Here is a 12,727-nt window from a genome sequence, read left to right as displayed (position 1 = left end):
GGATGCTGCAGCCAAACAAAATTGTTTCGCTTGCCCAAGATCGCATTAGTTGGAGAAAGCTTGTAGTCGCCTGCTCCGCAGCCGACTGATGATGATGATAGGAAATCTACACAGGGAGTGTGAATTTCAAATAGAGTTACCTCAATGGATGATTCCATTTGAAATCTACACCCCCTGTGTGGGCCATTCAGGTTAAGTATTTTACAGGGGGTGTATGGGTTTCAACTGGAATAGCCCATTAATTGAGACCTGCTCTCACAAACCCTGGACAAAGTCACCAATTGAACAGTATCATCCCAAAACAGTGCAAAATTTTGAAATTGCAAATAAAATTACCCATAGCCCAAACTGGTTACATTGTTTACTAGTTCTTAATCATCTGAGGCACAGAACCAAATTTGGGCCATCTTTGGATCAACCGTCGATGCTGCATCGATGCTTGTAATTAATGAACTATCAACTAATTAATCATAATTACTGGTGAATTAGTATTGGTCAATATCATTACATATCTAATCACAATTTGATATTTCATAAATAACGATCGACCAAGCAGCGATGGTGGATTGAAAGATCAAACTAATTTGGTTTTATTGCCTCAAATTAACCAATCAAAAATTGAGCTTTTAGACCTCTTAGCAAGTTTCAGTTATTCCGCTTCGGCCCTTATGACTATTCAAACCATATGAGAACCACTGCGAGGACACAGTGTCTTTGTGGTTACGAGCTTGGACTCATAATCTTAGAGCTTGCTTGACGTGCATGGGTTCGAGTCCCTGTCCCACCGCTGTGTTGCGCCCTTGGGCAAGGGGCGCTTTGCCTCGCTTGCCTCACACCCAACCCAGGTGCAATGGGAAGCTGTTAGGGGTAGTCACAGTCATTGTACTGATGAACCCTGCACCATTTGTAGGCAGCAAACGTGGTTCCAATATATTCTAATGATGGCTGAATAAATAAATGCTTTGAGGCTCTTTTATGCATAAAGCGCTATATAAATATCTACATTTTTTAAATTTATATCTCTGATTACAAATTTCCAAAAGAACTGAAAATGGGTTCGAAAGAACTGAAAATATGGGTCTTCTGAATTGCCAGAGAGCCTGAATATGGTACCCTTGACCGCCCACATACACATACAACCTTTACATGTGAGTGCTCCTCCCCCTGTTTCTACTTATACCTTCCACAGAGATGACGAATTAGACAAATCAAACTGTCAATGGACCCTGTGGCAAAGCATATGCTGCCAATTTTACACTTTAATTGCAGTGGTGCCTTCCATAAGGAGCTGCAGAATTTATGCAGTATAGCTCCTTGGGTGACTCCACACATGCTGGGGAAAGATCAACATCAATGCAGACTACTGAGATGTGGATCTATGTGAGCTACTCTTGTGCACGTAGACAACAATGCCCATGCTAAAGGTGTTATCGATTGTTGTATGTGTCGTATTAGCGTCAACATGACCCTAAATTTGACATGTCAAAATAAACTGTCCTTTTTCTACACTTTACGACAGATACCAAAAAGGCAAAAAAAAAGTAATTTGCATGCTATTTTGTCCGAATAAGCTTACCGTCCAATCATGTTTACATCGAAGAGTCGAAAATTACCTCCTGAAGTTGACCCGAACCCGGAAGTAGAACAAGCCAGGAAGTATATTTGCACCAGAAGTCGGCGATCGTAACTCATATCGGCATGATTTTACGCTTATCTATCGACTTTTTTCAGCACTTTAAAAATCTCAACAAGTGTTGATTGACGGGTTTTTTCCAGACGAAGTGTTGAATTAGAAATTGTGTGTCAATGACATCTCTAGCCCATGCACATAACACGCTCAATACGCGATCATTTCCCAGTCGCGGATCACAGTGGCTGTGTAGTCAGTTGCTACACTTGATGCCGATCAAAGTAGTGCACATTGATACACATTGATGCAGATCTGGCCATGTGTGTGGAATGCCTCATTGTTAGTTTTGTACCTCATTATGAATGCTACAAACATGATGTCCATGTCCCTGTCTCCCTCAGGTTAATCACTAGTGTCTCATGCTCATGTTCCAGGCACAGTTCTTAAACCTCATTATGTTTGTACAGTCATTGAATGACCTTTGAAAATTTGGGTACAAAAACTCATACCTGCAACTTGAGGTCAAATTTTGAGCTATGATTATTGAATGGAGGATATTGGACTTTGTCACTGGAAATGAGAATATGGATCCTGCATTGGGATTTTCCAGTTGAAATCCATACACCCCCTATGGAAGACATGACCTTAATCTCCTACACAGGAGTGGAATTTGTGACACCCATTCAAGATTTCAAATCCAGTTGAATCACCCCTATGGAAGATTCAGGTCATCCATTCAGGTAACCCCATTTGAAATTCACACTCCCTGTGTGGGAGATTAAGGTCCTGTATTTCATAGGGGTGTATGGTTTCAACTGGAATGGCCCATTATTACATTATTTCATTAAGCAGATAATTATAACTGTAAGGTATCTTTGTTGGCCATCACAGAGTTGAACAGCAGGTCATGGTAAAGTCAGGGAATGGTTATGCTATTTATAATTTCTGGGTTTCATGAAATTCAAGGAATTTGTCTTAAAGCCATTGAAAATTATTGTTACGCCTAAATTGACTTTAATTTGACATCTATATGAACGCATGACATGAAATATTTACTAAATGTTCAAAAATAATAATTTACCAAATTTGGTATAGTACTGCAAAAGTACAATTTTTCCTGTTTTATATTTGTTGGGTAATTTGTTTTCTTTTATAAAATGGCCAACTTGAACCCATGTGGATATGACTTTGGGTGAATACACCATGGCATGACATGGGATGCATGCGTGCACATGCACACTAGTTTTGCTTGTAAGATTTTGTAAGATTTTTTGTGATTAGGGCCCGGGATTAGGGTTAAGGTATCATTTATGATCCACAACATGCTCATCTATCAGGACATCGTTCCTTAACCTTAATACATTTTGTACATTCATCGAATGACCTTTTGAAATTTTGGGTACAAAACGGATAATCTGCAACTTGAGGTCAAATTTTGCACTATGATTGTTTAATTGAGGTTATTGAACTATGCCATTGGGATGAGGCCATTGTGGTCCATAGTGTAATGCTTGTGATTTCATTTCAGACTTAAAGGTAGCAAAATTCAAGCAGCACTAAGAAGCGTGCCAGGCAGTGGTAGTTGCGGTTGAAGCCATACTTGGTTATGCCAGGCGGTACTCAGAGGATAACTCGGACACTGGACACAGTAGTGGTCATTCCTCACCGCAGAAGACATCACCTGGGAGAAGAATTGCATCGGTGTCGTCTGTTCTTGATGCGGTTTTAGATCCTCCAATAGAGCAAGTGAGTAGTAATCCAGGGTACCCTGGCCACTATGGGAGATCGGTGAAAATGAAAATCCATTTTTATAGACGGAGAAAAAAATAAATTTGAATGAATGTTCACATAATGGTGAGGAAAGGACAGCTCTATGATATAAAAAACAATACTCTCACACATACCATGGTCTTCGAAACCTATTAGACTAGAATCCTACAGTTTGTATCATGTTCGACTCGGGGAAAATATTCTTGCTAACTTTGGTTGTGCACCATAGCATGACTGCCTATTGGAGTCCGTCTATCGCACTGTTGTGGCAAGATCTCGACCCTAAAGTTCTAAAAATAACAAATGCCGTCACAACTGTGCAGTCTCAATGGAATTCCAACGTCCAACACTTTTTTACTAAGTTTCTCAATCGTCAACCCAGAAAGTTGATGAATGAGGGCAGGAATCTAGGAACCAGGCTATTACTGCCATTGTAAGCACACAAATTTGCAACGCAATTTATGTAATTCATGCTTGGATCATACATTTCCCCATTTGGGGTGAAAATTCTTTTGAAAGTCTTCTTCAAGTGCAATAATTAATTGATTTGTTTCTTCACAGATACCCTTGCTGTACCACCAAGATCACCACATATGACACGGAATAACATGGTCCATAAAATCAAACATAGGTGAGTACCATGGAACTTATAAAAGGAGGACGCATGTACCACCATGTTTGTTTGCCAACCATGGAGGAAGAAGTGTTATATACCATTAATGTTATGTTGGATGTCTTGCCTGAAATAGTTGAGTGTATGGTGAACCCAATATTTCTCTTTGTAGGTCATGCATCATGAATGGGGCGGGGGGAAAGGGGACACCCTGTCAGTCCGAACCCCCATTAGTTTGAAAACCCTGATCCTTACCCTAAACCTTACAGGTTTTCGGACTGACGGGGGTTCGTATTGACAGTGCTTCGGACTGACGGGGAGACCCTGGGGCAAAACGTGTTACATGCTCAGAATTTGACAAATAAACATGGTTTTACACAAAAATGATTGTAATTAATTCATCTCAGGTTTGTCGGAAACCTATACTTATATCATCATAAAACTAAAAAAAGTATAAGAAAGACAATGTCTGTACAGGGTGCCGCAAATAAGACCATAACCACGGTTTCTGACTGATTTAGAACTATTAACATGACTGTATTTCAGAATTGAATTGGTCTTATATAACCTTGTATTTTCTGCAGGTTTATCAAGAAGAAACTAGTCAAACTAACTATTGTCTCTTCAAGGACTGCAAGTAAGTAAGAACTATTGTCAGATGATTTTATTATGTAATTAAAAAGTGATGCTGAAAAAATGGCGTTTTCAAGTGCAAGGACTGCAAGTAAGTATAAGAACTAATTTGATTGGTTATTCAGATGATTTTATCATGTATGTAACCAATCAGAGGCACTGTAAGAAACTAGTTAAACTACCTCTTTAAAATATGTAACTATTGTCATGAAAAAGTGATGCTGAACGTTTTCAAGTGCAAGGATTGCAAGTAAGTATAAGAACTAATTTGATTGGTTACTCAGATGTTTTTATCATGTATGTAACCAATCAGAGGCACTCTAAGAAACTAGTTAAACTACCTCTTCAAGCGTGTAACTTTTGTCATGAAAAAGTGATGCTGAATGGCTTCCAAGGATAGCAAGTAAGTACCACACTGAGAACTAATTTGATTGGTTACTCAGATGATTATATCATATAAGTAACCAATCGGGGCATTTTAAGAACTAGTCAAACTACCTCTTTCAAATGTGTAACTATTGTCATGAAAAAGTGATGCTGAATGGCTTCAAGTGCAAGGATTGCAAGTAAGTATAAGAACTAATTTGATTGGTTACTCAGATGATTTTATCATGTAATTAACCAATCAGGGGCACTGTAAGAAACTAGTTACTCAGATGATGTTATCATGTAATTAACCAATCTGGGGCACTGTAAGAAACTAGTTAAACTACCTCTTCAAACGACTATTGTCATGAAAAAGTGATGCTGAACGGCTTCAAGACCAATCAGGGGCATTTTAAGAACTAGTCGAACTACATCTTAAAATGTGTTATGAAAAAGTGATGCTGAATGGCTTTAAAGGATGCCTCCGCAATCACAACATTATGCATTATATGATAGAACATTAATTGAAACAAACTCATATTGTCCATAAAAACAAATTAATACAGCCGTCTCTCAACATGCGATTTTCAAAATTCCTGGGCACGGAAATTGTCCAGTGCAAAGTTTGACCATAAATAGTTTAAAGCCTAGTCATAATTGGCAATTGAAATGAGCAGTTCAAGTTATCAACCAATCAGAAATGCTGTCAGGTGACCAGTAACTGTTTAATAATTGCAGTTACCAATATTTTACCCTTCATTGTTGTAATCATTGTAGATATGTTTGCCATGCCAAGTGTGTACCGTTTGCTGAGAAGCTGCCATCATGTGGACTACCACGCCAGTATGAGGACATCTTCAAAGATGCCTATGAATATGAAAGATCTGGAGGTAAGTCAGTAGTACTATTGTTCTGTTTAAAGCTGTAGCAATGGTGCATTCTTTCCTCATACATAAAAGTGAAGTATGTACATATAGAGGCCATCAGCCTTTTCCACGGATCCGCCATCTTGTGGGTACTGCTGTTCTGCATGTCATGCATTAGACATTACGCCCCCGATTATGCGGAAGTCTCAGCGCGTGGCGCACATCTTCAGTCAAGCGTCAACGCGGTGATCTTAGCAACAAGATGGCGGGTATCGCTCAGTCAACTTGGGAGCGTTGCCGCTCTGACGTATGAGAACAGGATACGATTTTTAGCCAATGAGCACTGAGCAGCAAAATTGGCTCTCACTATCATGCCCCTCCCGCTCAGCGATGTGTACTGTTTGGTGACTACCACTTGCAGCAAAAATGCAAGCGGCATGATAAGGTGTCACACCGCTAGGCAGCATGCAGTATAAAACCAGCTTTGGGCTATTCCATTTAAAATCCAAACTCCTCCTGTGGAAGGTTTTTGGGAATATCTTACACAGGGGAAGTGTGAATTTCAAATGGAATGAACAAATTAGGCACCTTCTTGATTAGCGCATGATGAGATACGTGGGGAAAAGGTCTGTAGTCAGGCCTCTTTTTTTTTTTTTTTTTACAGATCCGTCGGGTGCTACCAAAACGATGTTCGTTGTGCAAATGCATGCGGAACATTGCAGGTTGTGGTGTTCTTTTCTTGGACACGTTGACGCAAACTCTCCACAATGCTTTTACAAAGGGTATGTGGTAATAAAACAGAACCTCATTTTGAGATGACAGTGCAGAGGGTCTGTTTTTATGCCTCCACCTCCACCGCGAGGCATACTGTTTTTGCACTGTCCGTCCTTCCGTCCTTCCGTGCTTCCGTCCGTCTGGATGCTGTATCTCGGGCATGGATGGGCGGATTGACTTCAGATTTTCAGGATAGGTGGGTCATGGTCAAAAACTATGGATACTTTTTTTTTGGGTGAGGTTCAAGGTCATATACTGAGGTCAAAGGTCATTTGAGGTCAAACAAAGCAAACTTGTAAATTGAGTCTCATATGAACAGTTCAAATCCTATTGCAACCAAACTTGAGTCATAGCTGCACTTTATGAACCCTCATATATTGGTGGTGATATAAGGTCATATACTGAGGTCAAAGGTCATTTGAGGTCAACTTGTAAAATACCATTATTTTGAGACTTTTGGTTAAAATGTGGTCTCATATGAACAGTTTAAATCCTAATGCATCCAATCTTGGGTCATAGCTACACTATGGAAACCCTCATTATTTATTTATCGGGGGGCCTTTTTATACTTTGTTGCATGTAGTCCTACAGGGGGGCCCATTTTCCTTATTTACCTCTTTTCTCAGAGACTAGGGGTTGCATATTCCTCAAACTTGGTGGGTGGGTGCATCTTGACCCCATGCAGAACAAGTTTGTATTGGTTAGTGGGTCAAGGTCACATTAGGTCATCCAGGGGTCATCTGAGGTCAAATTAGTAAAAACTGTCGTATGGGCATGAAACTTGGTAGGTACATTCAACATTTAGAACCAAATTTTTGGAAGGTAATTTTGGGGTCATCTGGGGTCACCCAGGGGTCATCTGAGGTCAAATTAGTAATAACTGTGGTATGGGCATGAAACTTGGTGGGCACGATCAACATTTAGAGACAAATTTTTTGAAGGTCATTTTGGGGTCATCTGGGGTCAACTGAGGTCAAATTAGTAATAACTGTGGTATGGGCATTACACTTGGTGGGTACAGTCAACATTTAGAGCCAAATTTTTGGAAGGTAATTTTGGGGTCATCTGGGGTCATCCAGAGGTCATCTGAGGTCAAATTAGTAAAACTGTTGTATGGGCATGAAATTTGGTGGGTACAGTCAACATTTAAAGCCAAATTTTTGGACGGTCATTTCAGGGTCATCAGAGGTCCTCCACGGATCATCTGAGGTCAAATTAGTACAAACTGTCGTATGGGCAGGAAACTTGGTGGGAACAGTCAATATATAGAGCCACATTTTTGGAAGGTCTTTTTGGGGTCATCTGAGGTCAAATTAGTAAAAAGAGTGCCACATTGCTCCCTTTGGTGGAGGCATCACGGTCCACGCTGTGCGTCGAAAACCGCGACATCCGAGAACCGCGGTCCATCTAGTTTCTAATTTTAGTTACAGTTTTGTCACCATGGTAACGTTAGAGGAATGCTTGAACATATAAGAATAGCCACACTTGCCTTGGGCTATTCCAGTTGAAATCCATACGCCCCCCTATGGAAGACATGATCTTAATAACCTCTTACACAGGAGGTGTAGATTTCAAATGGAGTCATCCATTCATGTAACCCCATTTGAAATCCACACTCTCTGTGTGGAATAATGAAGGTAGATAGGGGGTGTATGGATTTCAAGTAGAATTTTCTGAATGCTTGGATTAATGCATTCCATTTCTAGAATACAAACAAAGTTTTTATTGGCCCATGTTGATGTGTGCAGCTCAGTCTCTCACACAGACTAGGATATGTGTACGCATGAATGTTATTATTATGAGTAGTTCCCATATCAGGTCCACTGTTACATAATTTATTTGTAACCGCGCATTTTATTTGTGCTAAGGCAAACAAATAATTTCAGTCTCATGCATCATGTATATTCATGAGTTATGAGTTTGAGGTTGTGGTCAAAATTAATTTGACACTTTTGACCATAACTAAAGAAGCACATGACCCACTGAAAATACTGATGCAATTTTTGCACCGTAAATTTTCTTGGACGTATTCACATAATATGAGGAAAAACTTTGTTGTTTAAAAGTCCGCTTAGTAAGGTGCTACTTTTGTGGCTCTGAGTAGATACGCAGTATGCATGGTATGTAAATTATTGACAAAATAAAGAGTTTGAGTAATTGTTTTTCTTTTAACCCCATGATAACTACCTGCCGATTGGCCAAAAATAAGTTTTCATTATCAATTGGACCAATCAGCAACATTCTCAATAATTTCACCATGCAAAAAATTTGGGGTGAATTATTTGCAAAGATCCATTCTGATGGTGATTAAAGTCAAGATATCATGTAATTGACCAATCAGAGGCAATGTTAGATCGGCAGGTAGTGCTCAGGGGTTAAATGGCTGTTAATGTCATGGCGGTTTGTAAACCTGTAATTATAAGATTCAACCTCATTGGTCCCCTGTGGTATTCATTAGATGCTGGTTTTTTTTTTTTTTGGGCTGGATGTAAGCTATGATAATACTGTTAAGATTTCCATAATGGCACATATGGGCTCTGTTGACATGACTGGAATTTTAGGCACAAACTAAAAGTACCCTCCCATAAAAATCCCACCAGCAAATAAGGGCATGGACCCTTATACTTGTTGGGATTTTTAGAGGCGGGGGTCTCAATTTATATGTGAAATTTACCGAAAGGCAAAACATCCTGTTGGTACAGTATAAGGCAAAAAAAAGCTCAAAGCTCACGAGTTGTTTTATTCCCGACTTTTTTCATGGTATTTGGAAAAAAATCTCATTTTCGCCGAATTTTTCTGAAAAAGTAAAAAAAAAAAAATTTTGAAATAAAAAAAAAATTCTGCATTTTTTTTTTTCCAAATCTCACGAGTTTACAAATGCGTGTGCAAGCTTTGAGACAAACTTTTTTTTTTGCCTAATGTGCATATCATTGCCAATAAGTAAACATCTCAAAAAAAGTAACTGAGCCCCCCTTAAATAATGACCATTATTCAAAAGCGGGTGATTGTATTACAAATCTGTAAAATGCGTTGGAAGCAGAATTTATTTCTGCGCATTTTGACACCTCATTTGATACTATTGCTTAGAAAACAATAAAACACCGGTCAATTTAATGCAGTGAGGTCCAGATTTGAAAGTTGCACTTACATACACATTTTTACAATACAAAAACACTCAGATATCGTTACACAGATTTCCTTCCATTACATTGAATACAAAATCAATACAAGTTACTGCAACTTTCAAATCTTGGGTTACGTTGTTTTAAATGTACGCTGTGACGTCAATATTTAGTCAATTGCTGCAAATGAGGTGTCAAAATATGCAGAAATAAATTCTGCTTCCAACACATTTTACAGATTTGTAATACAACCACCCGTTTTTGAATAATGGTCATTATTTAAGGGGGGTTAGTTACTTTTTTTGAGATGTTTATTTCACATCTTGCATCCTAAGAAATTGCTCCTTCCTTCTTTCCTACCCTACTCTTTCTATAACTATTTCATCCCTTTCCCTCTCTATTTCTGCACTCCTTCCTTTTCTTCTTTCTCTTTTGCATTCTTCACTCTCACCTCTTTCTCTCCTTTTCACTGTCCCATTTCTCCCCTTTTTTACTCCCTCTCTTCCCTTTCCATTATTCTCTCCCCTCCTTCTCCACATCCCATCCCCTTTCCACCCGCCCTCTTTCCCTACCCCTTCCCTCTCCTCCCCACCCTCCTTCCTTCTCTACCTTCCACTCCCTCTCCTCCCTCTTCCAACTCTTTCCATATGCTCCACTCTCCGATCTTCCTACGAACCGAGGTTCTCCATGCAAACGCATGTGCAAAAGTGCATTATGGTTAAGCACACTTTCCCGCACTCATTTCCACAAGACGTCAATGTTTGTGCATGGTGTGCACATGCGTATGAATGGCGTATAAACAAACGACACAGACTTTGCGATTAGAACCTCGATTTGAGATGACCGTGCAAAGAGTTAATAACAAATTGTACCATTGTGTAGCTAATTGGGCTATTCCATATGTTCACCACACCCCCTTGTACAAGATTTCAGAATTCTACCAAAGGCTATAACTTTCTAGAGCCAACAAATTTATCTAAAAAAAAACTCAATGGAAAAGGGTGGCAGATTTTATCATAATGACCAAATTCCACCTGAATTTACAATATAATTCAACTATAGTGGGAATTTCAATTGAAAGAACAGAGCTTTCAACAGCTGTACTCGATCCAACCACGATGGTATATTGTGTATTTCAAAGTACAACGCAAACGCACAACCTTGGATGCAATATTAACCAATCACAAATGTGTTGGTATGGTTGGATTCGCTTCCGCGTTACTCACGCATAGTCACACACGCTGGCGTACATCACGCAGTGAACACGAAAAATTTCAGGCTGCGTTCATTCAATTAAAATTTCCAGCATAGAATTGGGGTAACAGAGTGACCATCCAAAATTGAAAGGGAGGTGAAGTTCAAATAGGGTTGCCAAATTCGCGATTTGATAGCCCAATTTGGTGACTTTTGAAGATTTTCCCTGCGACTTACGAACATTTCCTGTCTGCAGAGATGCCAATCTTCCGATTTTAATCGGAATTCCGATTTTTTTGTATTTTTCCAAAAAAAATCTGATCTTCTAAAAAAAGGATAAAGTTGTACATTTTGATTACTTTTGCTTCTATTGAACAGTCAGGAACACATTGAATTAGTATACATTGCTAGCTGTTCAGTAGAAGTAAAAGTAATTAAAATGTACAACTTTATCCAACTTTGTAAACATAAATTGGCAATTTTTTTAAGTAGCAGTATTTCTATAGTTTCCAACATTAAATAACAAGTAATTTAGGGCATATAACTTGCTTTTTTGGCCCAAATTTGATGAATCATTGTTTTTATATTGCGCATTATATATATCCATTTCAGCCATTTAGGCCATGTTATTAGGCCAAAAAAATACTTTGGAAACTGAACATTTAAAACCACTTTTTTGGGATGAAGGAAGCATTTTTTCAAAAAAGTCTAAAACAGGTTTTTATGTAAAAAATGGCCTTTTGGGGTGCTAATTCTGCTAAAATTGCCTGGGCTTAGCTACCTAATTTGCATATTGTATGGTATACTTTTGAGAAAACAAGCCTTGAAGAATATTACATGTATAATAGATAGTCTTCAAGGCTGTTATCTAGGCTTGTTTTCTCAAAATAACCTTTTTTTTAAATCCATTTGAATGTAATTTTACCCTCAGAAATGGTGTCTCCTGCAGTGTAAAATGTGTAGAAACCCTCTGGCTTCGAGGGGCTTTGCCCCCTCGACCCCACCCTGGACCCCACCAGGGGCCCTTAAGTCGGGCCCCTGGACCCCCGGCCGTCGGGGCGAGACTTCGGTCACTTGGCTCCCTACGTTCGCAACTTTCAGATTTTTTTTTCACAACCCCTTGGCATCTCTGTGTCTGATAGAAACTAATGATTAAGAACAAAATTGGGTGACTTTTTCGATTATTTGGCCCGCGATTCGGACCCTGCAGTTGAGTGGATTAGCCCAAGTTTGTTAGTGTAGGCTGTGAATGATGCACATTGCACACAAAGCTTGATGTTGTGTTTCTTTCCCACAGGAAATGGTGGCTTCCCCTCACCTGTATTTGTGAGACGATCAGGTAGTTAGTCAAGTAATATCTGTTTTGCAAATTCCTGATGTATTGTGGGATTGATTTGGCAAATTTTAGTAGCGTTGAACTCTGACCTATTAGGACAACTGACCTTACACCTGAGATGTTGTCATTTGATGTCACCCCGACTTGCAATGCGGAGTAATGATGTTCCATAAACAATGTGCGCATTGCCACAGATTAAATTACGATATCTCGTGTAAACTCCCCAAAGGCTTATGGGATTTACCGAAAAGGTCATTTTTTTATGCTAACAAAACATTGTTTTAATGTTTACTAAAATTTTAAAAAATACATAAAAATATTAAGAATATTTTCACAAAAATATTAGAATTTAAAAAAAATTTAGTAAGACAATTTAATCACTATTTTGCATGCATGAATAAACAATTTTACAGATAGATCAGT

General features: G+C 39.0%; 1 long non-coding RNA gene across 2 annotated transcripts; it reads left to right on the top strand.

Moving 5' to 3' along the window:
• Nucleotides 1–4,716: 4,716 nt before the first annotated feature.
• Nucleotides 4,717–12,504, top strand: LOC140145642 (uncharacterized). 2 transcript variants are annotated; one of them, XR_011858109.1, is made up of 3 exons: nucleotides 4,717–4,737; nucleotides 5,790–5,902; nucleotides 12,266–12,504. It is a non-coding gene; the product is annotated as an uncharacterized lncRNA (long non-coding RNA). The 2 variants fall into 2 exon arrangements; XR_011858108.1 differs by lacking the exon at nucleotides 4,717–4,737 and adding an exon at nucleotides 5,134–5,212.
• Nucleotides 12,505–12,727: the final 223 nt, after the last annotated feature.

This window comes from Amphiura filiformis, unplaced genomic scaffold (assembly GCF_039555335.1).
Source record: "Amphiura filiformis unplaced genomic scaffold, Afil_fr2py scaffold_510, whole genome shotgun sequence".
NCBI lineage: Eukaryota > Metazoa > Echinodermata > Ophiuroidea > Amphilepidida > Amphiuridae > Amphiura > Amphiura filiformis.
The sequence above is the reverse complement of the archived record's forward strand: the minus strand, read 5'-3'. Positions and strand labels throughout refer to the sequence as shown.